We start from the raw sequence: 22,973 nt of genomic DNA on the forward strand, positions 1-22,973 counted from the left end.
AAGCCCCTGTGTGGATGCTCTATTTCATATGAGAGAGACTTTTTTCAGCTTAGCTTATGTCACTTGGGAAGGGGTTTATGCTCGTACTGCAACAAGTGTCAAAACCGGGGGAGGGGAGTGGGGCATAGACCTACATAACTATACCTGTATAACTGGCTTTCCCAGATAGACCAGTCCTGAGAATATTTCAACCTCACCTCCTTACCACTGAACTATTACTACTTCAGCTGCTGTAGGAAGTGTGTGAGGTCGGGATACTGAAAGGGGAGGTATGCAAGAAAGGATTTCAGCCTTAAGACATGGACCACAATATGAAGTTTGAGAAGCACTATGCTAAGCAAGATAGTTATGGTTGACATTTAAATTGCCATTACGTTTCAGAGTTAACACTCCATGAAAGGTAACTGGGCAGGTTATTGTTCTAGTCTGTGGATGCAGCATGGCGTCGGGCCAAATTCCGAATGTTTTCTTCAGCTTTACAATTAGAGGCTAGAAACTACTCTGTAAGTATTAAAATGCTTAAATTTTCAAAAAACACTGGAAATACAGAAAAATGCACAGGAAGACACCACTTGCCTAGAAATATCACACAGATTTCCAAAGCCCCAGCAGTAACTCAAATCAGAAAGCCCCAAAAGATTTTGGGGTTTGAAACATTTGTTATAACTAGGGCTGTCGATTAATCGCAGTTAACTAAAAAAATTAACTGCGATTAAAAAAATTAATCGCGATTAATCGCACCGTTAAACAATAGAATGCCAACTGAAATTTATTAAATTTTTTTGGATGTTTTTCTACATTTTCAAATATACTGATTTCAATTACAACACAGAATACAAAGTGTACACTGCTCACTTTATATTATTTATTACAAATATTTGCACCGTAAAAATTATAAACAAAAGAAACAGTATTTTTCAATTCACTTTATACAATACTGTAGAGCAATCTCTTTATCGTGAACGTGCAACTTAAAAATGTAGATTTTTTGGGGTACATAACTGTACTCAAAAACAAAACAATGCAAAACTTTAGAGCCTACAAGTCCACTCAGTTCTACTTCTTGTTTAGCCAATCGCTAAGACAAACAAGTTTGTTTACATTTACAGGAAATAATGCTGCCCACTTCTTATTTACAACGTCACCAGAAAGCGAGAACAAGCATTTGCATGGGACTTTGGTAGCCGGCACTGCAAGGTATCTACATGCCAGATATGTTAAACATTTGTATGCATCTTCATGCTTCAGCCACCATTCCACAGGACATACTTCCATGCTGATGACGCTCATTAAAAAAATAATGCGTTAATTAAATTTATCACTGAACTCCTTGGGGGAGAATTGTATGTCTCTTGTTCCATTTTACCAGCATTCTGCCATATATATCATGTTATAGCAGTCTCAGATGATGACTCAGCACGCTGTTCATTTTAAGAACACTTTCACTGCAGATTTGACAAAACGCTAAGAAGGTACCAATGTGAGATTGTTAAAGATAGCTACAGCACTTGACCCAAGATTTAAGAATCAGAAGTGCCTTCCAAAAATCTGAGGGATGAGTTGTGGTACATGCTTTCAGAAGTCTTAAAAGAGCAACACTCTGATGCGGAAACTACAAAACCCAAACCACCAAAAAAGAAAATCAACCTTCTGCTGGTGGCATTTGACTCAGATGATGAAAAAGAACATTCGTCGGTCTGCACTGCTTTGGACTGTTATCGAGCAGAAGCCATCATCAGCATGGACGCATGTCCTCTGGACTACTGGTTGAAGCATAAAGGGACATATGAATCTTTAGCGCATCTGGCATGTAAATATCTTGCGACGCCAGCTACAACAGTGCCATGAGAACACCTGCTCTCACTTTCAGGTGACATTGTGAACAAAAAGTGGGCAGCATTATCTCCTGCAAATGTAAACAAACTTGTGTGTCTAAGCGATTAGCTGAACAGGACTAAGTGGACTTGTAGGCTCTAAAGTTTTCCATTGTTTTATTTCTGAATGCAGGTTTTTTGGAACATAATTCTACATTTGTAAGTTCAACTTTCATGTCAAAGAGATTGCATTACAGTACTTGTATGAGGTGAATTGAAAAATACAATTTATTTTGTTTTTTTACAGTGCAAATATTTGTAATAAAAATAAATACAAAGTGAGCACTGTACACTTTGTATTCTGTATTATAATTGAAATCAATATATTTGAAAATGTGGAAAACATCCAAAATATTTAAATAAATGGTATTCTATTATTAAACAACAGTGCGATTAATTGTGAGTAATCACTTGACAGCCGTAGTTATAACATGCAAAGATGCTATAGACCCTGTAATATAGACGGGCCTTAGAGACATATACTTGTGGTCTCAACTAAATTTTTCTTATTTCTCATACTATTTGGCAGCTTTTAGCCAAGGACCTCAAAATGCTTCTCACATGATAAATCTTCCCTGAGAGCATGAATGGTGGGGTTATTCCCATGTACAGGTGGAGTGCCTGACATCAAATGGTTAAACGATTTCTATTTCATATAGGTTATTAACCTGAAAATTGATTAGAAACCCTTCTCTAATTGAGCCAAAATGTGGCGCTTGATCCAGGAGTTGAGTGTGTGAAAAACTAGCCAGCAGCAAGGGTTGCAGGAGAACTGTTCTCTACAGCTTTCATTACAAAAAAGTCTCTATTATGCGGGCTAAGAAACCCTCTAAAAATGGGAATGTAATGGAGCAATGTCTGTCTGAATTTGCAGAGAGCTTGACGCAATAGCTCTCACACGTGAACTGTCCCTGTCACTTCAGGGGTGCTAACTCCAATGCCAGTGGTGACATTTTAAATGTCCACATTGTTAACTATTTCACTGTTCATCAAAATATATCAAAGGAGCCTTGGCTCGCCCAATGTTACAAAAATACATTCTAGCCTGCTGTAATTGACCTTAACACCACACATTTTTTTGCCCATCAAGAGGATTATTAGAGATGAACACTTTAAATCAATATACTTTCCTTCATTTAAATTTACTTGAGGAATTTCACTCAGCCTGGTTCAAAAAAATTTTTTTTTTAAATAAATGCTAACTTTTTGGTCTACCCCTTTGGAAGATTCCTGTAATTAATGATCATTTTATGAATGAAAACTGAATTTGAATATAGAAAAAGGCTTGAGAGATAATTTAGACAATTCATGCTGAACCCCACTATGTCTGCGTGCACACACCCTCAGAGCACACTCCTGACACATCTGCTCCATATCTCTCTAAAGAAAACAGACACTGGATAGAGACAGAAGCCTGGGGAACACAGGTGTACACTCTGATTTTGAAGTGGTGGGCAGAAATGAGCAATGAAGAGTGATACAATACAGCAGTGCAGGCTTTGCTCTCTGTCCCTGACAAAATACTCACTAAAAATCCTCTTTTACTGTTGAGTTACATAACCAGACCCTCATTTTTAATTATAACAGACTTGAACATTTTAGAAAAATATTCAAAGGGATGAAATATGCCTTTGAATGGTTCATCATATAACATGTATGCCAAGAAGCTATCATGATATTATCTTTTTTTTAAAAAAAAATCTTGTTTTCTAGAAACCAGCACTGCTTCACCATCAGATCAGTGCACAACATTTTCTTCCCACATAAGCAGAGGTAGGAGATTTATATTTTACAAAAATGAGACACAAGGAAGCTTTTGCACTCAGAACCAAGGCTGAGTCACAAATATGGCAAAAACACAATAGTTAAGGGAAGAGTTCAGCTACTATCTTGTGGTGGTCTCCAGTGTTTTCCATAAGTCATTTAATAATTTTTTGTGGGGCATGTAATAATCCTAAAAAAAGATCAAACCAATAAGTCATTGGTAGCCACTGTTGAGGTGGGAAGCCATTTGTAATTCAGATTGTTCAATCAGCCCGGCCCTTTCCCAAACAAAATAATTGGGCGAAGTGAAAGAATCATCCAGTCAGAGGCAAGGGAGTGATGTTCAACAGGACTCACATGGTATGTATGAGAGATAGGCAGCGACTCCATGAACATGAGTGGCAGCGTTTGGTGGCCAAACTGCAACATCCTGTGAAAGACGTTCATTTCTACCATCCTTTAAAACGGAATACTAGGCTTTACAAATTATACTGAGTGGAGAGAAAGAGGGCGAACAATTGTCAGCACCCTTTCAAGATCTGCCTTAAGCAAGTGTAATACCAATGATTAGTTGGCAATTCACAAGCCATCTTGGACTCCATTCCTCTTCCTCCAAACCTACTTAAGACAGAGTCAGCTACCTAACCAATATCTTCCCCTCCCAGCAATGAGAACAGAGGGCGAGAAAACTTAATACCCAACTCACTATCCTACTTTTTACTTAGATACAAGATGATTTAATGTCTGGATATTGAAGATAGACAAAAACAGATTGGAAATAAGGCGTAAACTCCTAACAGTGAGAGTAATTAACCACTGGAACAATTTACTAGGGGGTGGTGGGGGTGGATTCTCCATCACTACAATTTTTAAATCAAGACCGGATGTTTTTCTAAAAAACTCTGATCTAGGAATTATTTTGGGAAAGTTCTCTGGCCTGTGTTACACAGGAGATCAGACTAGATGATTACAATGATTACAATCCCCATCTGACCTGGGGATCTATGAATTGCAGGACCAACTCCATTCAGAGCCCTGAAAATTAAGAGACCTTAAATTTGGCCCTATAATGTTTGATGGGAAGCCACTATAAAGAGCAAAGCACTGGGTGACACATTCTCAGCAGCTAATGCTACTGAAGAGGCACAAGGCTGCATTCTGCACTAATTGAAGCTTAAAAAAAAAAAAGTAAGTGTTGGGGGTGCCATAGCTAGTACACTGCAATATTCTAGCCTGGAGTTTACAAAGCCAAGGATCTCTGTGACACACCCCATGTTTGCTTAATAAGATGTGACACAGACTTCTGGTTAGTTGACTATGACATTTTTTGTGGCTGTCACTGAGAATCCTGCAGGCTACCAACCAATTTGACACTCTTTGTGAAGACTCCTTCAATACAGATCCTATAATATACAATCTAATCACATGAAACAAGACAGGACCCTGAGGAAGGTAACATTAGGCAAACAGGTTTCAGAGTAACAGCCGTGTTAGTCTGTATTCGCAAAAAGAAAAGGAGTACTTGTGGCACCTTAGAGACTAACCAATTTATTTGAGCATAAGCTTTCGTGAGCTACAGCTCACTTCATCCGATGAAGTGAGCTGTAGCTCACGAAAGCTTATGCTCAGATAAATTGGTTAGTCTCTAAGGTGCCACAAGTACTCCTTTTCTATTAGGCAAACAGAGGCAGGGGAGGAAGGAACAGACAAACCAACACTGTGGTTGTTTGACTGACACAGTACGTGCATCATGTTCCCTTTTAAAAATTAAGTTAATGTAGTGGACTAGCATAGGAGAGTGGGCCACTTTTACATGTTTCCTCTCATAACCCTGTTGGCAGAGTTCTTACTTTGCTTAAAGAGAATAGTAATGTTGCTGTCCCCTCCCAAATCCCTTATCTATTTGTTCCCTGTGTTATTAGTGAGTAGGTAATTGGCAATGATAATTTTGACTTCACACAGAAGTTCAGTGTAGAGTTAATTGGTTGAATCTTCTGGCACTAAGCACACATTCCTGGCAGCAGAATGCCTGCAACAGATTCCATTTTTTATTCAGCTTTTTCATGCTTCTTGTAGTTTTGACTTCAACTGCCCAAGTATGGAATCTGTTTTCATTGAGCTTTTCTACCAAATAGGGAATACCTCCTCTGTTTCTTATCCTGTTTGTAACGTCAACATCATCTGGCGTTTAATATCCCCTCCATGCGTTCAACCTCACACAGTAAACAGTCATGTTTGCTTTGCATTAGGCACTGAATATCACACTGGCATTTTGTTCACACATGCTGTTGTGGGGTGAGCTAACCAAGGGGATTTTTGTAGAACAGTCCTGTGGGCAGCAGGCATCTGACCTGGCTGTTGGAGAGCAGGCTGCAGTGTTTCAGCTGTACCCATCAACAGTTGACTGCTAAATAACTTTTTGTGGCTTTCCAATGGCTTTAATTACAGATCAGCCTCTTACAACAAAACTGGTTTCTGAAACAGGTCTCACTGTATTTGCAATTTAATGTTACTCCTTCTTTAGCGACTGTCACAGGGCTTGGTCGCTACAGGCTGCTGCTTCTTCAATATCTTTGTGAAGCTACTGGAGAAAACCGTGAGAAAATATGAAGTATGCCATCAATATGCCAAAGATGCTCAGCTCTACATCAGCCTCTCATAAGGCCCTGGCAAAACCACAAATGAACTTTCTAACATCTCATGAATGAAAGCCATGTAGCTTATGATTTAGCAGATCAAACTGATATAGTGCTTCCCCATTCTTTGAAGAACTCACAAAAAGAATGCAGCTGCCCTCACTGGAGGGTACTTGCCTACTTTTCAGAGAAGCTCTCAGTATCAGCATTCTAGCTATACCCTCCTCTACTCTCAAATAGCAATAGTAGCGAGAAACACCTTTCGCCTTGGACAGGCCATGAGACTGTGTTGGTCTGAATCAGCGCAATGGTCAGCTGCCTTTGTTACATGAAAGCTACACTAGAGCACCATGCTCTACCTACGGCTAGTCTTGAAGGTCACTTGGAAGTTTCAGGTGGTGCACAAGGCAGCTGCCTACCTTTTAGGTACATTATACTGATGGGAGTATATTACAACTGAACTCTAGATTCCACACTGGCTGTCAATTCACTTCCAGAGGAAATCTGATGAGCTGGGTTGGCATCTATGAAGCTGTACATGGTCTAGACCAGTGGTTCTCAGCCAGGGGCATGCGTAGCCTTAGGGGTACACAGAGGAATTCCAGGGGGTACATGAACTCATCTATATATTTGCCTAGTTTTGCAACAGGATATATAAAAAGCACTAGCGAAGTCAGTACAAACTAAAATTTCATAGAATAACTTGTCTAAACTGCTCTATATACTATACACTGAAATACAAGTATGATATTTATATTCCAATTGATTTTATAATAATTATATGATAAAAATGAGGAAGTCAGCAATTTTTCAGTAATAGTGTGTTGTGACACTTTTGTATCTTTATGTCTGATTTTGTAAGCAAGCAGTTTTTAAGTGAGATGAAACTTGGGGTACGCAAGTCAAATCAGACCCCTGAAAGTGTATAGTAGTCCAGAAAGGTTGAGAGCCACTAGTCTAGATCGCTTCCTTCCCTATGCTTCACTGTAACAACTGTACTTTTACACATGCTCTTGTTATGTGTTCGAAGAGTGACATTGGTGAGAGCAGAGAAAAGGGCGGTTTCTTTGGAGAGCACTCACCTCAATAATTCAATTCTGTCAGACACCATGAGTCCAAATTTGGCCATGTTTAGAGGAAGAATGGAAGACAAATATTGTTCATGCTTCCCATCAAGTGCAAGTTTTGGAATCTTCTAACAGTCGGGCTCCTTGATGCCTTTATGGAGTCTGCCAATCATGATGGGTTGGCTGTTATGGAGGATCAAAAGGTATATACAGTTTCACATTCTGGGGAATATGTATTTGGCATCATTCTAACCTATGGAAAGTGTACCCAGAATCCAGGGCGATGATTCTCTTAATAAGGAAATAGTGCAATTAGTCAAGCTGGAGTTCTTTTTAAGTCTTCAGTATTGCTGAAAGTTTATTAAAGACAAATCTAAAACCTAACACACAACTTGACTTTTCCATAAGGGCTTGTCTACATGGAGAAATTTACCAGCATAATTACAGCAGTATAAACTTCCCATACGGATACTCTTATTCCAGAATTTATTCCAGTGTAACTACAGCAGTATAATTATGCCTGTAAATTTCCCCATGTATCCAAACCCTAAGCAAATAGGTTCAAGAAGGGACAAAATTCCAAAGAATGCAATCTTTCTCCTTAAAATTTTCCATCAAAGTTCTGTGTAGCAGCACAAGTGCAGGGATCATACACATTTCATACTAAACAACGGGATCACAATCTTGAGAGGAGACCAATATGATTCTACACAAAATCATTAGATAAAGTCACCTGTAGATTACTGCTATCTATTGCTGGAACTTCAACTGAATTTTTAAAAGCCAGCAATAGAAAACTTGGTCTTACGTATATTTCATAACACATGCAATTTGTGACCAATTATTTTGTAGTTTAGCCTCTCAGTTTTTACAAAAAAAAAAGTCTAGGCGGAAAGCTCATGTGCAAAACATGAATATATGACAACTTCTACTCTAACAGAATCTCCTCACACTTCAGTATGCACAGAGATGACCTCATTGTAGTGCTCCACATAATCATGCCAGACTCCTCCTACCAGAATTCTGGTCTCAATCCTCTGTGGGTCAGCAGCAACTAGGAGCGGTGCAATAGGAAGTAGGCTGAGCCCTTTGGAAAACATACACATTCATGGTTCCTGTAGCAACAGAACAAATGGTTCTGACTGGCTCCAAGGGGAATCCCATCCAGTTGTCAGCCTTGACTAGAAGGAGGACGGTGTAAGAGCAAGAAAAAGAGGGAGGAAGATTGCAGATGTGAAGAAGCTCCTTTTCCCAAACTTCAGACAATAATCTGTACAGGTGTACTTCAAAACTTGACATTAAACTACACTGTAAAACCCTCCACCACAGGATGAAATTCCCATTCAATATTCATGCATTTCTTTCACAAACCTGCAAGTTTCATGTTATACATTTATGGGCCAGTCTGCCATCAATATGCCTAGACCATTACACACACTGATGAGAGAACACACGTTAGCTTTAAAAACTTTTATAAACACACAGTCTGATGCATTAAGGTAAAACAAGCACTCTACTCAGAGATGATGCTTTTTCTAGGAGAATAGATAATTCTTTACTTTTTACATTTTTGAAAAAGAATCATGCATATATTCCAATACAAAACAATTTCACTCTCAACTGTGTATCCTTCAGTCAGTCATTCTAACAATTTGAATCAAGTTAAGAGTCATTTCTAGTTTATACAGTTTTAACTAAAACACGAAGTGGTCTTTAAAGAACTGCTAACCCAATAAACACCACTGCTGAGAGATCTGTTATTTACTGATTGCTGAGAGCACTCTTGGCACAGTAGAAAGGCACAGTCCTTTCCCCAACAGGATTAGTCTAAAAGACAGAGTGCAGCCACAGCCAGTTGAATTAAGGTGCAAATGTTCCTGTTTTTAATCCTCTTTTATATAGAGAAGATTAGCAATTATGCTGGACTACCACCAAAAGGCATAATGGAAGTGTGTTTTAAGAAGGGATTTGAATGAGAGGGTGGCAATTCAGCACACTGTGGCCTAAACCAACATTTAAAGGTGTGCAGTTAGCATGCATTACCTAAACGTGTACTGTATAGCAAGCACAGTCTTTAACATGTGCTAAACTGGTTGAATGAAAGTCTAGGCTCCCCTCTATGCATTAACAAAACCATTTTAGCGCAAGTTAAAGGCAGTGTGCCCTATATGCACTAGCTGAATGCACCCCTATATTCTCACCCTACACACTACAGTAATAATCTTTGTACAAAATATGCCTTGTGAAGTATCATTTAAAAACTAATAACTCCCTGGTCAATAATACCAGGATGAAACGTATGTAGCGACATTGTGTGTGAAGTTATGAAATCCCCCCCACCCCGGATTATGTCAAAGGACCATGTTCCAACTCACGTAGCCCTGATTAGGTAGAACTGGTCAAGCAGGCCTGTCTTAAACAAAGGGATGGGTTTACACCTAAATCTGCATATAAGCTGTAAACACAGTCCTCAGACAGTGAGAGGGGGCAGAAAAAGAAAGTCTGCATTCCAACATACACAGGTAGCAAACAACAGCATAACTCCTTTTCCCCCACCAGACACCATGTCTCCTTGCTCTCAGCCGGAAAGAACTTTAGGGGACGCTCTCAGGAAAATGCATTTCAAAGGGTGACTGAACTATAAAAGTGAGGGGCAAAAACACCCAAAGTTCTGTCTCCTTGTCTCTCTTTTCACCTAAGACGACAAAAGAAACAGCCGTTGGATCTTGGAAGCAGATCCTGACCTGAAACTTTGTCAGCAATGCTACTGAAAACCTGTGGTAAGAATTTCACCTTGAACCAAGTCTAGTTTGTTAAATTTAGTACTAGGATGCGTTTTATCTTTATCTGTCTTGTAGCCTTTTCTGACTTTCATGCCTTAATACTTGTACTTACTTAAAACCTCTCTCTTTGTAGCTAAATAAACTTGTTTTATTCTTTAAACTAATCCAGTGTTGTGAACTGTGTGGGTAACTTTAGGGTCCAAGGTATTGTATCTTGATCCCCATAGAGGGACAATGGATCCAATATATCTCGACTGTCCAGGAGAGGGCTTGACAGTGCTATTCATGTTTTTGGAGAAAGATCTGAGGCTGGGAGTGCGTTGGGATCACCCTGCAAGTGTTAATCAAGGCTGCTGGAAGCCAGAGTGTGGCTGCTGTAGTCAGAATTGCTGGACCAGGGCTGTGGCTACACACGGACACTCAGGATGCTGTTTGTGAGCAACTCATGTTGGGACCCACAGCAGCAAAGCACTGTGGGGCATGCCAGGTTGTAGGGTAGGCGGTGACACAACCCCTCACTGGTCTGGACTGCACCCCGGAATGTCATAAACACATGCTAATTTTACATCTTTAAAGCCTAGGCCTAGTCCATGCATAGATTTTGTATCATATACCTATTGCAATTAGGGATGTGATTTAACAATAAAATACCGGTACAATCCCTAGTTTGGACATAGTTACATTGCTATGAAGTTGCTTTATACTGGTATAGTTTATTCACCTTACTGTATGGGAAAAAGCATCTTTATACCAGTATAACTGTATCCAAATTAGGGGGAATTGTACCACTTTAACTATATCAGTAGAGGTAAAGTGGTACAACTTGTGTGCAGAAAAGACGAACACTAGACAAGAGCGACTAGTGAGTAATTGTTCCAGGCATAAGAATGGAAGATGAATACTAAGATAACAAGACAAAGTAGGGGCACCTGGAAGAATGATGTAGCTATGGCAATACACCTAGTAGGAAAAGATTTTCACAAAAGCACTGGGGCGGGGAGGGGCAACCACTGTTATTTTCCATCACTCACTCCCTACCCCCCAAAAATATAAGACAATGCTCTCAAAAATGCTTTCCTTAAAACTAGGTAAATCCCATAGACTGTCTATGGAGGACGGAAAAGAATGCACATAGGCTTCTAAAGTAGCGAACACACGTAGTAAGCCAGGATCCCACTCAATTGACACCATCTGCAAAAATAAGCAATTAATTTAAATCAGTTTCATAAATGGGGGGGAAATTAATTAAAACAGAAAACAGACTTCAGTGTTATATCTACCAGATGTGTCTATAACAAGTGAAAAAGAAAAAATGATTTAGAGAAGGAATTGTACCCCATAAGTAGGGTGACCAGATATCCCGACTTTATAGGGACAGTTCCGATACTTGGGGCTTTTTTTATATGGGCTCCTATTACTCCACCCCACCCCACCCCACCCCCATCCTGGTTTTTCACACTTGCTATCTGGTCACCCTACCCATAAGTGTCTCAAAACAGGTTTCAGAGTAACAGCCGTGTTAGTCTGTATTCGCAAAAAGAAAAGGAGTACTTGTGGCACCTTAGAGACTAACCAATTTATTTGAGCATAAGCTTTCGTGAGCTACAGCTCACTTTAGCATCTGGTGAAGTGAGCTGTAGCTCACGAAAGCTTATGCTCAAATAAATTGGTTAGTCTCTAAGGTGCCACAAGTACTCCTTTTCTTTTTGTCTCAAAACAATTTCAGACAGCGATATACCATAACCAGGGACAGGACAAAAAAAAATTATTTTTACAGTCTCTCCCTGGAACATGAGAAACCTTTTCCTACAGTTATTGCATGTGCAGACTGCGGCATCTGAGATTACAGATATTTGTAATGCTCAGTCCAGCAACAACTAAGAGGAGCTTCTTCCCCACTGTCTCTGAATTTGGGGAGGGTGAGGAGGTCAAGCATCCACCAGATGATTTTCTCTGTCTTGGGAACAATAACCCTACTTGCTAGGCTCCAAAGAATGCTAAACACCCTCAAAGATCTTGAAAAGGGAGGTTACAAGCTACTTCTCACCTCTCCAGACAGGACACCAGATATAATGGACAACCTGATGCCTATCAAGTTCACAGCTTTGTACCCTGGAATTTGCTGGTAACACTTCTGTCTGCAAGTCATCAAAAAAGGCAGAAACTTTCATTGCAAACCAAATGTGACTAGGGCCAGAAGCTGAAGAATTTCAAGCAACGAGAGTACTGGATGTAGACATTGGCTTTTTTCTTTAAGTACTGATACAGTGATTTTTTTGTAAACTGGATTACGCTTCTACTGTGATAGCATATGATTTAATGTAGTTTAATGTTGGACTACGCAACAGTTTAACCTACGCATAGATGATACCAGATTTTAAGCTACTGAAGTGATTTGTTAAAAAGATGAGGCATGGTTATAAATAATGTACAGCTGACCAACCATATGGCTGCTAATATTTTTCTCGTGCTGCATGGATATATTTCAGCTCTCCGTTTGTGCAGGGATCCAGTTCAAATGTGAGTTTAAGGAGTGGTATTCCACCAGAGTTGAAACTTTCTTTGCTCCTGGAGAACATTTGGCATTAACCCAGTCAGACCATGGTGATGTACAGTTCAAACTCACCTTAAGTCATTACCCAATTGAGGCTTTACTTGGTTTAAGTATACTGAAATACATCAAAGGCTCCCATGAGAAGTCACTAAACATTAGTGTCTCTGTGAAGTATGACCATATATTTGGTGTGTTGGAATTACTGGTATACAAACTGCAGCGGCAAATAAGAACTCATATTGTATACCTAACCTTTCACACATTATCCCTGTCCCCCAAAATACCCACTCAAAATAAATGTTTCCTATTATAAGGGCATATTCTTACAAACATCACAGGAGCAGATTGTAAACTCCTCATGGAAGAGACGTGTCTTACAGCTTGTCTACATGGAGACACTCAGGAAAGTTAATCCAAATTAGTTTTTAAAGTTCATTAGTTAAAACTTCTGAATAAACTACACTGCATTAAGGCCACTTCAATTCTGAATGAGTGTGTCCACACCGGGGTTTAATGTGATTAAACTAATCCACTTTAAATTAATAACTTCAGTTATTCAGATTAATTTTCATGTGTGCTCTCATATAGACAAGCTCTTATTAATTCATATGCAAGCATAGCTATGGTGCTGCAGAAACATTCAGGGCTCGAAAAAACGTACTCATCAAGCAAAAAGTGGGCTGAATAGGGCCTGAAACCTGAGGGCTCTTTCACTGAAAGGGAGGAAGAAGGATGTGAGGAGCAGAGTATCTGGAGCTACACTTCCTTTAAGAGGAAGGGTTGGTGCACAGAAGACCTCCTGTATGCCCAAGAAGGCAGCAGTAGCAGGAGCAGTAGAGGAGCTGGCAAAGAAAGACGACAAAAATTAATTTATGGGGAGCAGAACTGATTTATGCTCCATTCCCATATAAAAATGTTGCAATGTAAATTAAATGTGCATAATTTGGGGGATGTGGCTTTGCAAATGTTTTGACCCAGGTTAGTAGGCACTGGGGAAGTTTTGCAAGCCCTAGAAATCATAATAGAGTTTGATTACTTTAATGAGATGATTATGCAATACAGTGGGAGGGAATAAGATTCCCTTTTGGATTTGACTGTATTTTCCTCATTCACTTAAGCTGCAAGGTAGAATGGAGGGATAGTTCAGTGGTTTGAGCATTGGCTTGCTAAATCCAGGGTTGTGAGTTCAATCCTTGAGGGGGCCATTTAGGGATCTGGTGCAAAAATTGGGGATTGATCCTGCTTTGAGCAGCGGGTTGGACTAAATGACCTCCTGAGGTCCCTTCCAACCCTGATCTGAGCAATTCTGAATGTAAATTAGTACATATATATTTCTAAATTAATTAATGGAACTGACGTCCATTGCATTATGCAACCACAATCAAAAAACTGTACAAATAAATGAAAGTTAAACATCCAAGTCTCTCGCATCAATTCTTAATTTGGGAGTAAATCAGTTTCTTACTATTTATATACTAGTCACACGCAGCAAGTGAAGTAAATAAATGACCTCTCTCTCTGATATACAATCATCACTAGAAGCAAAAGGTAGATCAATAATCTAAGAAACCATTTTAATGGGAAAGCAGAGCCGCAGAGCCTAGCAGAGCAGAATACACTTCAATGGAGCCTCTGGTCCTTACCGAGGATACACCTGGTTTTACACTTCAGTACACAGATACATACTCCACTGCCCACTGAAGGCAGATTTACTCCTAAGAAAGGGACAAAGTATGAATATTGGAAAGAAAATAAATAGGAAAAGTTGGACTTTTCAATCCTACACAGCAGATGTCCTCATGGAACACACCTCCATGTTTTCAGACCTTACTGATACAGGGGAAAAATTTATTTTAGGGCTGTCAAGCAATTAAAAAAATTGTGATTAATCACGCAATTAAAAAAATTAATTGTGATTAATTGCACTGTTAAACAATAGAATACCATTTATTTAAATATTTTTGGATATTTTCTACATTTTCAAATTTATTGATTTTCAATTACAACAGAATACAAAGTGTACAGTGCTTACTTTATATTTATTTTTGTTTACAAATATTTGCACTGTAAAAAAAATAGTATATTTCAATTCACCTAATACAAGTATTGTAGGTGCAATCTCTTTATCATGAAAGTTGAACTTACAAGTGTAGAATTATGTACAAAAAATAACTGCATTCAAAAATAAAATAATGTAAAACTTTTGAACCTTCAAGTCCACTCAGTCCTACTTCAGCCAATCACTCAGATAAACAAGTTTGGTTACAATTTCCAGGAGATAATGCTGCCCACGTCTTCTTTACAATGTCACCTGAAAGTGAGAACAGGCGTTTGCATGACACTGCTGTAGCCGGCGTTGCAAGATATTTATGTGCCAGACGTCCTAAAGATTCATGTCTCTTCATACTTCAACCACTATTCCAGAACACGAGTCCATGCTGATGATGGGTTCTGCTCGATAATGATCCAAAGCAGAGCGGACCAACGCATGTTCATTTTCATCATCTGCATCAGATGTCACCAGCAGAAGGTTGATTTTCGTTTTTTCGTGGTTCGGGTTCTGTAGTTTCCACATCGGAGTATTGCTCTTTTAAGACTTCTGAAAGCATTCTCTACACCTCATCCCTCTCAGATTTTGAACGGCACTTCAGATTCTTAAACCTTGGGTCGAGTGCTGTATCTATCCTTAGAAATCTCACATTGGTACCTTCTTTGTGTTTTGTCAAATCTGTAGTGAAAGCATTCTTAAAATGAACATGTGCTGAGTCATCATCCGAGACTGCTATAACATGAAATATAGGGCAGAATGCGGGTAAAACAGAACAGGAGACATACAATTCTCCCCCAAGGAGTTCAGTCACAAATTTAATTAACACATTTTTTTTTTAACGAGCATCATCAGCATGGAAGCATGTCCTCTGGAATGGTGGCCGAAGCAAGAAGGGGCATATGAATGTTTAGCATATCTGGCATGTAAATACCTTGCAATGCCAGCTACAAAAGTGCCATGCAAATGCTTGTTCTCACTTTCAGGTGACATTGTAAAGCAGCAGCAGTCAGCAGTACCTTGTAAACAAACTTGTTTGTCTTAGCAATTGGCTGAACAACAATTACATTGTTTTGTTTTTGAGTGGTTATGTAACAAAAAAAAAATCTACATTTGTAAATTACACTTTTACAATAAAGAGATTGCACTGTACTACCTGTATGCAGTGAATTTAAAAATACTATTTCTTTTATTTATCATTTTTACAGTGCAAATATTTGTAATAAAAAATAATATAAAATGAGCACTGTACACTTTGTAGTCTGTGTTGTAACAGAAATCAATATTTATGAAAATGTAGAAAGACATCCAAAAAGATTTAATAAATTTCAATTGGTATTCTATTGTTTAACAATGCAATTAATCGCGATTAATTTTTTTAATCACAGTTAATTTTTTTGAGTTAATCGCATGAGTTATCTGCAATTAATCGACAGCCCTATTTTATTTGTATTACAGGAGTGACCAGAGACCAAATCTGAATTGGATCCCCGCTCTTCCCACTCCCATTAACCTTGACGCTATAACAAAAATATAGTCCCTGTTCCAAGCTCATATAAAGTCTGTAAAACAAGAGATATTTCTTAAAGTTTGACGAAAGGCTGCTCCATGGCAGAAAAACTGGTCAGGTTTACAGAAAACTAGATCCTTTACAGAAAACTATGGGGTATTATGTAGCCATTTATATTTTACTATTAAGTGTTCTTGGCCCAGTACATGAACAGATTACTCCTGGGAGCATTCTGCGCCAAAAAATTAAAATTTTTAGAAATGCTGTGCCAAAAAAAATGTTTTGTGCAAAATTCTGCAAATTTTGTCAAAATAACACTACATAAATTACCAAAATAATTGAAACTAGCATAATTATTTCAAAATATCTGTCAGCAAGTATGTCTGTAACAATACAGACACATACAAAAATTCCCCCAGGAGTAGAGTGTTAAAGAAACCCCTATGATAACCCAGTTCCTGGTTCTCTGCCTCCTTCCCCCTGCCGCAGAGCCAAGCCAGGGGGCCAGACACCCACACCCCCCAAAACCCCCCCTCCAGCCAATACACCCGAATCCCCTTCCTCCCCCAGAGCCCAGCTGCAGGGCCCCCCAGCCCAGATACCCACCGACACACCCTTCCCCCCAAAAGCCAAGGAATCCAGAGGGAGAAACAGGCTGATGCTCGGCCCCAGACTTGGACAGTTTCCTGCACGCCACCCTCTCCTTCCCTCAGGGCTAGCTGGGAACTGCAGCCGCCAGAACCCTCTAGCTCCCTCCCACTCCCCCTGGCAGTGTCTTCTATGTGCGGGCTGGGCTCTGCCTGGTCCAGCAGCCCCTAGTGGCAGCTATCAGAGTAGCAACCGTGTTAATCTGTATTCGCAAAAGAAAAGGAGGACTTGTGGCACCTTAGAGACTAACAAATGTATTTGAGCATAAGCTTTTGTGAGCTACAGCTCACTTCATCAGATGCATTCAGTGCGGAAAATACAGTGGGGAGATTTATATACGTAGAGAACATGAAACAATGGGTGTTACCATACACACTGAAACAAGAGTGATCACTTAAGGTGAGCTAATACCAGCAGGAGAGCACGGAGGCGGGGGGGGGGGGGGGGGACGGACGACACCTTTTGTAGTGATAATCAAGGTGGGCCGTTTCCAGCAGTTTACAAGAACGTCTGAGGAACAGTGGGGGGTGGAGGGGGGGAATAAACATGGGGAAATAGTTTTACTTTGTGTAATGACCCATCCACTCCCAGTCTCTATTCAAGCCTAAATAACTCCCAGTCTCTATTCAAGCCTAAAGCTTCATGAAAGCTTATGCTCAAATAAATTTGTTAGTCTCTAAGGTGCCACAAGTACTCCTTTTCTTTTTGTGAAGTCTTAATGGAAGAGATGGGAAAAGTCATTTGGAAACTGAAACGGATGAGGACTTAAATACGTAGCATTCATGAAAACTAATCCAATTTCACAACAGTTCTTAAATCGGAATTTCTGTCAAAATCTTTAGTTATTTTCTCTTAACTGAATGCTACTACAGTACTTAAAACTTGTAAGCTGTCCTTTACTGAATGCTATAAGATGTTGCCAAGATATGCATGGGTTTCTTTTAATGCATACAAGATGAAGAGGAACTCGCTGTTAAGAATACAGTATTAGCGTACATATGATTACACACCTCAAAGAAAACGGCAGACACACAAAGTAAAATAAGCATTTGAACTCTTTAGTGGGTTTTGGAACTTTAAATGCACTTAAACTGATATTGTAGAAGTAATAAGTGGTTGTGTCCAAGGGCATGAGTAATGTTTAATTTTAAAATATAAGCACATGTTCCTCATTTATGTGTTAACTTTAAAAACACAGAAAGAGTCCAAAAGAAATATTAGAGGGTGAAACATATTCCAGTGAAGCGCAGAAGGGTCTATGGACTACTTAATTTCTTAATACAGAGGGCCTTAAGCAGTTCACAGGGCTTTGAGCAGGCCCTCCACAGTGGGATGAATTTCACCTAAAATTTGCAGAGAAGTATATAATACAGCAACACTGCTCTGGAAACAACATGAGCTCATGGTATGGAGAGTAAATTAACCTGGTATGGCTGAAAGCCTCTCACTGCTTACATTGCTATGCAATTTACTGTAACCACTTCTAATTTTAACCAAATATGTGTAACTGCTATTTATTGAACAGCTAATGAAGTTCACCGCAGGAAAGCTGAGTAAGCTGCAACAAATATTTGACTCAAATAACTATGGACAAAATAACTATGGGAGTTACAGCAACATAGCTACACCACCGCAGCCGTGATAGTGTAAGCCCATTGTGCAGACACACACTACAGCGGTGGTTCTCAAACTTTTGTACGGTTGACCTCTTTCACGTAGCAAGCCTCTGAGTGCAACCCCCCTTATAAATTAAAAACATTTTTAAATATATTTAACACCATTATAAATGTTGGAGGCAAAGTGGGGTTTGGGATGGAGGCTGACAGCTCGCGACCCCCCATGTAATAACCTCACGACCCCCTGAGGGGTCCCAACCCCCAGTTTGAGAACCCCTGCACTACAGCAATGGAAGGGCAAAAGCTGCATCCACATTGGAAGCACTTTATTGGGACACAAGGACAGCTATGCTGGCAAAGTGCTCCTTGTGTAGATCTGGCCTGAGGCCACTTTACACCTGAATGAGAGCATCCACATAGTGGTTTAATAATGTGCTTTCACTTTCACATCTTTAACTAATTCATCTTAACTTTCCTAAGTGACACTGTGTGGATGCTTACTTTGTGAGATGTGCCTTTGGATGTTCACTTGAAGACTGGTTTTGATTTTGCAGAGTAGCAATATTTTAAACACTCATGCAATACTCCAAGCAAAGTCAGGTATACAGAGTACATGCATGCATAAGTTATCTACAGTCAAATGCTTACAAAACATCTATAGCAAATGAGCAGTGTTTAACAGGAACCCTGCCTAGTTCTCTGTATATCCTGTAAGAGTGCAACAGGCCATACATATTTCATAAAATGTAAACATTATTCCAATCTATGAAGTTACACAGCCTGATGCACATGTTAACATAGAATAAGTGAAGCAGGGCTCTCCTTGTCTTGACTTATTCATGATGGATGTATAGAGAGACAAGAGCCCATAGGAGCTCTTGCCTTATGCACTGCACTTATTGTATATATGGCATAAACTGTGGTTTACAGCACTACATGTAGCTAAACTTGTGGAAAAAAGTATGGTTACATGGGAAATAGTATATGATCATATAATTAGAGACTACACCACAATGCACACCCACAGTGTTGAGGTTTGATGGCAAATATACTTTGGTGTTTCCTGACTTGAGAGCATCACTGTAGACCCTTTTCTTTCTCTTTTATTTTTGGTTGGTTTTTATTCCCAACCCTATCCTGGGTTAAATGTAAAATTCTAGTGCATTCAGGAGATGAATTACATCTAGACTTCAAAGGGATTATTTCCTGGCATCAGGCCTTTAAAAATGAATATAAAGGTTTTAAAAAATGAGCCACTATAATGCTGGAGCAATATGTTGATGAATTAGAGCACAAGCTGAAGTTATAGCTGATGTAAAGGTGAACACAATCAGTCATGAGGTCAGATAATAAATGTTTGGTATAAGCAAACCACTAAAAACACACATGATTGCAATCACCATAATACCTAAAATATTCTCACTGAAGGAAAACCTGTCAGGAGAAGTCATCAGACAATTCTGGTTGGAACAGCAGGAAGACTGCTGTATTAAAATAAAAAAAAAGAACTAAGCGCTGCCCCGAGTAAATCAGAGTCAATTGTCAAGAATTGATGGAGGCCATAATGGGTGAAACAAAGAGCAAAGGAGATTACAAGATTAGTGTGTCCAAAGGTGCATCTCCCTACATACTGAAAGTGAAATTACTAGTAGTTATAATAAAAAAAACCTAAATAAAAAAATAAAAAAAAGGGACCCTGCATGAATGAAGGAAGGAAGTATTTTGAGTCTAATACTCTTGTTTTGTAACTAAAGACTTAAATTCCCCCTTTGAATACATTATACAAGAAAATTTTGGTTGAATGATTTAGGCCGTATTTTGTCCCACAAACCATACAGTGGCTCCAAAACAAGATCTTGGCCACAAAATACTCACATGCACCCTCTTTACAAAGAGAGGATGTGAGTTACTAAAACTGCCTTCCTAATTTCCAAAAGTGGGAAAGGACTAGACCTACCCGCAAAGCAATCAGTACCGAGGAGCAAACGCATTACTGCACTAGCCAATACTAGATATGGGGGGGGGGAGGGGGCTGGAAAAGGTAAACACACCTCCTCATACATAAGGGTTACTGCATTCCCCACTATCAGCCACTCTTTCTGAGTGCACTGGGGATCCTGTCTCTTGCCACACGAGTGCAATACCCACCCGTGCAGTTCATGCAACACATGCTTTTGCCCGCTTCTGAACCCAACCATCCTTTCTCCATTCCTTGGAAGTGGAAGAGTCAGAGCCCAGACCTGTCCCCATGATTCACTCCAAAGAACAGCAGAACTTGCTCAAGATAGGGGGAAAAAGAAAGCTCCTTCAGGTGTCACCTCACATTTACAGCAGTGGCTGAGATCCAGGAGCATAAGTCCTCCACTCGCCCCCTAATGCCAGCTCGCTTCTTGAATGAAGGAGTAAGTCCCTCCAGACTCACTCCTTCCCCTTTCCCATTAGCTATTAGCACCCTTCTCCCATGGGGGCAGAGAGGAGAAACACCTTCCAGCCCTCTTCCCTGGATTGCCAGGGGTGTCAGTCACATCCCATTGGAATGGGGAACAACCCCCTTTATTTTCCCCATCCCAGAACTGGGGGGTCACAGGCAGGGATCCTGCTCCCCAGAGGGGTGGCAGATCAGCCCCTCTCCCCACCCCTGGATAGAAGAGGGGGGTCACAGGCAGGGATCCTGCTCCCCAGAGAGGTGGCAGATCAGCCCCTCTGCCCACCCCTGGATAGAAGAGGGGGGGGTCACAGGCAGGGATCCTGCTCCTCAGAGAGGTGGCAGATCAGCCCCTCTCCCCACCCCTGGATAGAAGAGGGGGTGTCACAGGCAGGGATCCTGCTCCCCAGAGAGGTGGCAGATCAGCCCCCCTCCCCACCCCTGGATAGAAGAGGGGGTGTCACAGGCAGGGATCCTGCTCCCCAGAGGGGTGGCAGATCAGCCCCTCTGCCCACCCCTGGATAGAAAGGAGGCCACAGGCAGGGATCCTGCTCCCCAGAGGGGTGGCAGATCAGCCCCTCTGCCCACCCCTGGATAGAAAGGAGGCCACAGGCAGGGATCCTGCTCCCCAGAGGGTGGCAGATCGGCCCCTCTGCCCACCCCTGGATAGAAAGGAGGCCACAGGCAGGGATCCTGCTCCCTAGCGGGGTGGGCGAGCAGCCCCCTCCCCTGGCTGGGGATGCACCGGAGATTGGGCAGCCCCCCCCTTCCCTCGCCTCCCGGCAGCAGCGCCCAGGTCACCCCACGGAGGAAGGGGGGGGGGCGAAGGATCCCGCCCGCGCCTTTTCCTCAGCCCACCCCTCCCACAGCCGAGCGCGGGGAGACCATCCCGGGGCAGGGGGGGTCCAGCCCCCCCGCCGCCACCGCCTCCCCAGCCCGGGCCTAGCGCGGCCTGCGCCTCCCCGAGGTGGGAGTTGGGCCGGGGCCCGGCCGGGCCGGGGGAGGCCGAGCCGGCGGCGCGGGCTCCGGAGCGGGGTGCCTGGGCAGCCGGCGGGGGCCCCGCGTTGCTGCGGCTGCGCCGGGGCTGGAGGAGCTGGGAGATTGCGCGGTAGGACACTCACCTCAGAGCGGCTGCGCTGCAGCGGGCCTGCGCCGTGGAGCCACTGCCAGGCGGCGGCCGGGGAGGGAGCCGAGCGGGGACACGGCGCGGCTCGCCCTGAGCCGCCGCAATGGCGAGCGAGCGAGAGGCGGGCACCAGCAGCAGCAGCAGGAGGAGGCCGAGGACGCGTGACGTCACGGGCCGGCGCCGCCGCCATGATGAGGAGGGCACGGCCTAGCACGGCCTTAGGAGGGATGTGGTGGGGGGAGGTGCCGCCCGGCGCCATGTTTGGGAGGTCGGGGGCCTACAGTGAAAGGGGAGAATTAAGGGGGCGCTGGGCGCCATGTTTGGGAGGTCGGAGGCCTGTCGCGATGAGAAAAGGGGGGGAAGGAGCGCCATCTTAGGCAGGTCAAGCCCCCAGCTTGATAAGCGGGGGAAAGGGGAGCTGGACCCTATGGGCTTCATCCGAAGCCCACGGAAATCAGTAGAAAGAGACCTGTGGATTTCCAAGGGCTTGGGCTCAGGCTTCACAGTGGGAAGGGAAGAGCAGGGGCCCTGCTGTGAGGGGTATGGACCATTGGGTGCTGGGGTGGAGGAGAGGCATGGACCACTGGGTGCTGTGATAGAGGGTATGGACCATTGGGTGCTGGGGTGGAGGAGAGGCATGGACCACTGGGTGCTGTGATATAGGGTATGGACCATTGGGTGCTGGGGTGGAGGAGAGGCATGGACCATTGGGTGCTGTGATAGAGGGTATGGACCATTGGGTGCTGGGGTGGAGGAGACGCATGGACCATTGGGTGCTGTGATAGAGGGTATGGACCATTGGGTGCTGGGGTGAAGCAGGGGTATAGGCCACTGGGTGCTGTGATAGAGGGTATGGACCATTGGGTGCTGTGATAGAGGGTATGGACCATTGGGTGCTGGGGTGAAGCAGGGGTATAGGCCAC

At 42.0% G+C, this 22,973-nt stretch overlaps 1 protein-coding gene across 4 annotated transcripts in view; it reads right to left on the bottom strand.

Moving 5' to 3' along the window:
• Positions 1-22,183, bottom strand: part of NRF1 (nuclear respiratory factor 1) — a 106,791-nt gene extending 84,608 nt beyond the window's left edge. For 2 of the 4 annotated variants that reach the window (XM_074942734.1, XM_074942731.1), the window contains exon 1: positions 22,046-22,183. The gene's annotated coding sequence lies outside the window, so the exon portion shown is untranslated. Of the gene's footprint in view, positions 1-7,356; positions 7,525-22,045 lie in introns of all 4 variants that reach the window. The other 2 variants (XM_074942732.1, XM_074942733.1) reach the window with 2 other exon arrangements.
• Between the last annotated feature and the right edge of the window lie 790 nt (positions 22,184-22,973).

The sequence above is a fragment of the Natator depressus genome, chromosome 1 (assembly GCF_965152275.1).
Source record: "Natator depressus isolate rNatDep1 chromosome 1, rNatDep2.hap1, whole genome shotgun sequence".
Classification (NCBI taxonomy): Eukaryota; Metazoa; Chordata; order Testudines; family Cheloniidae; genus Natator; species Natator depressus.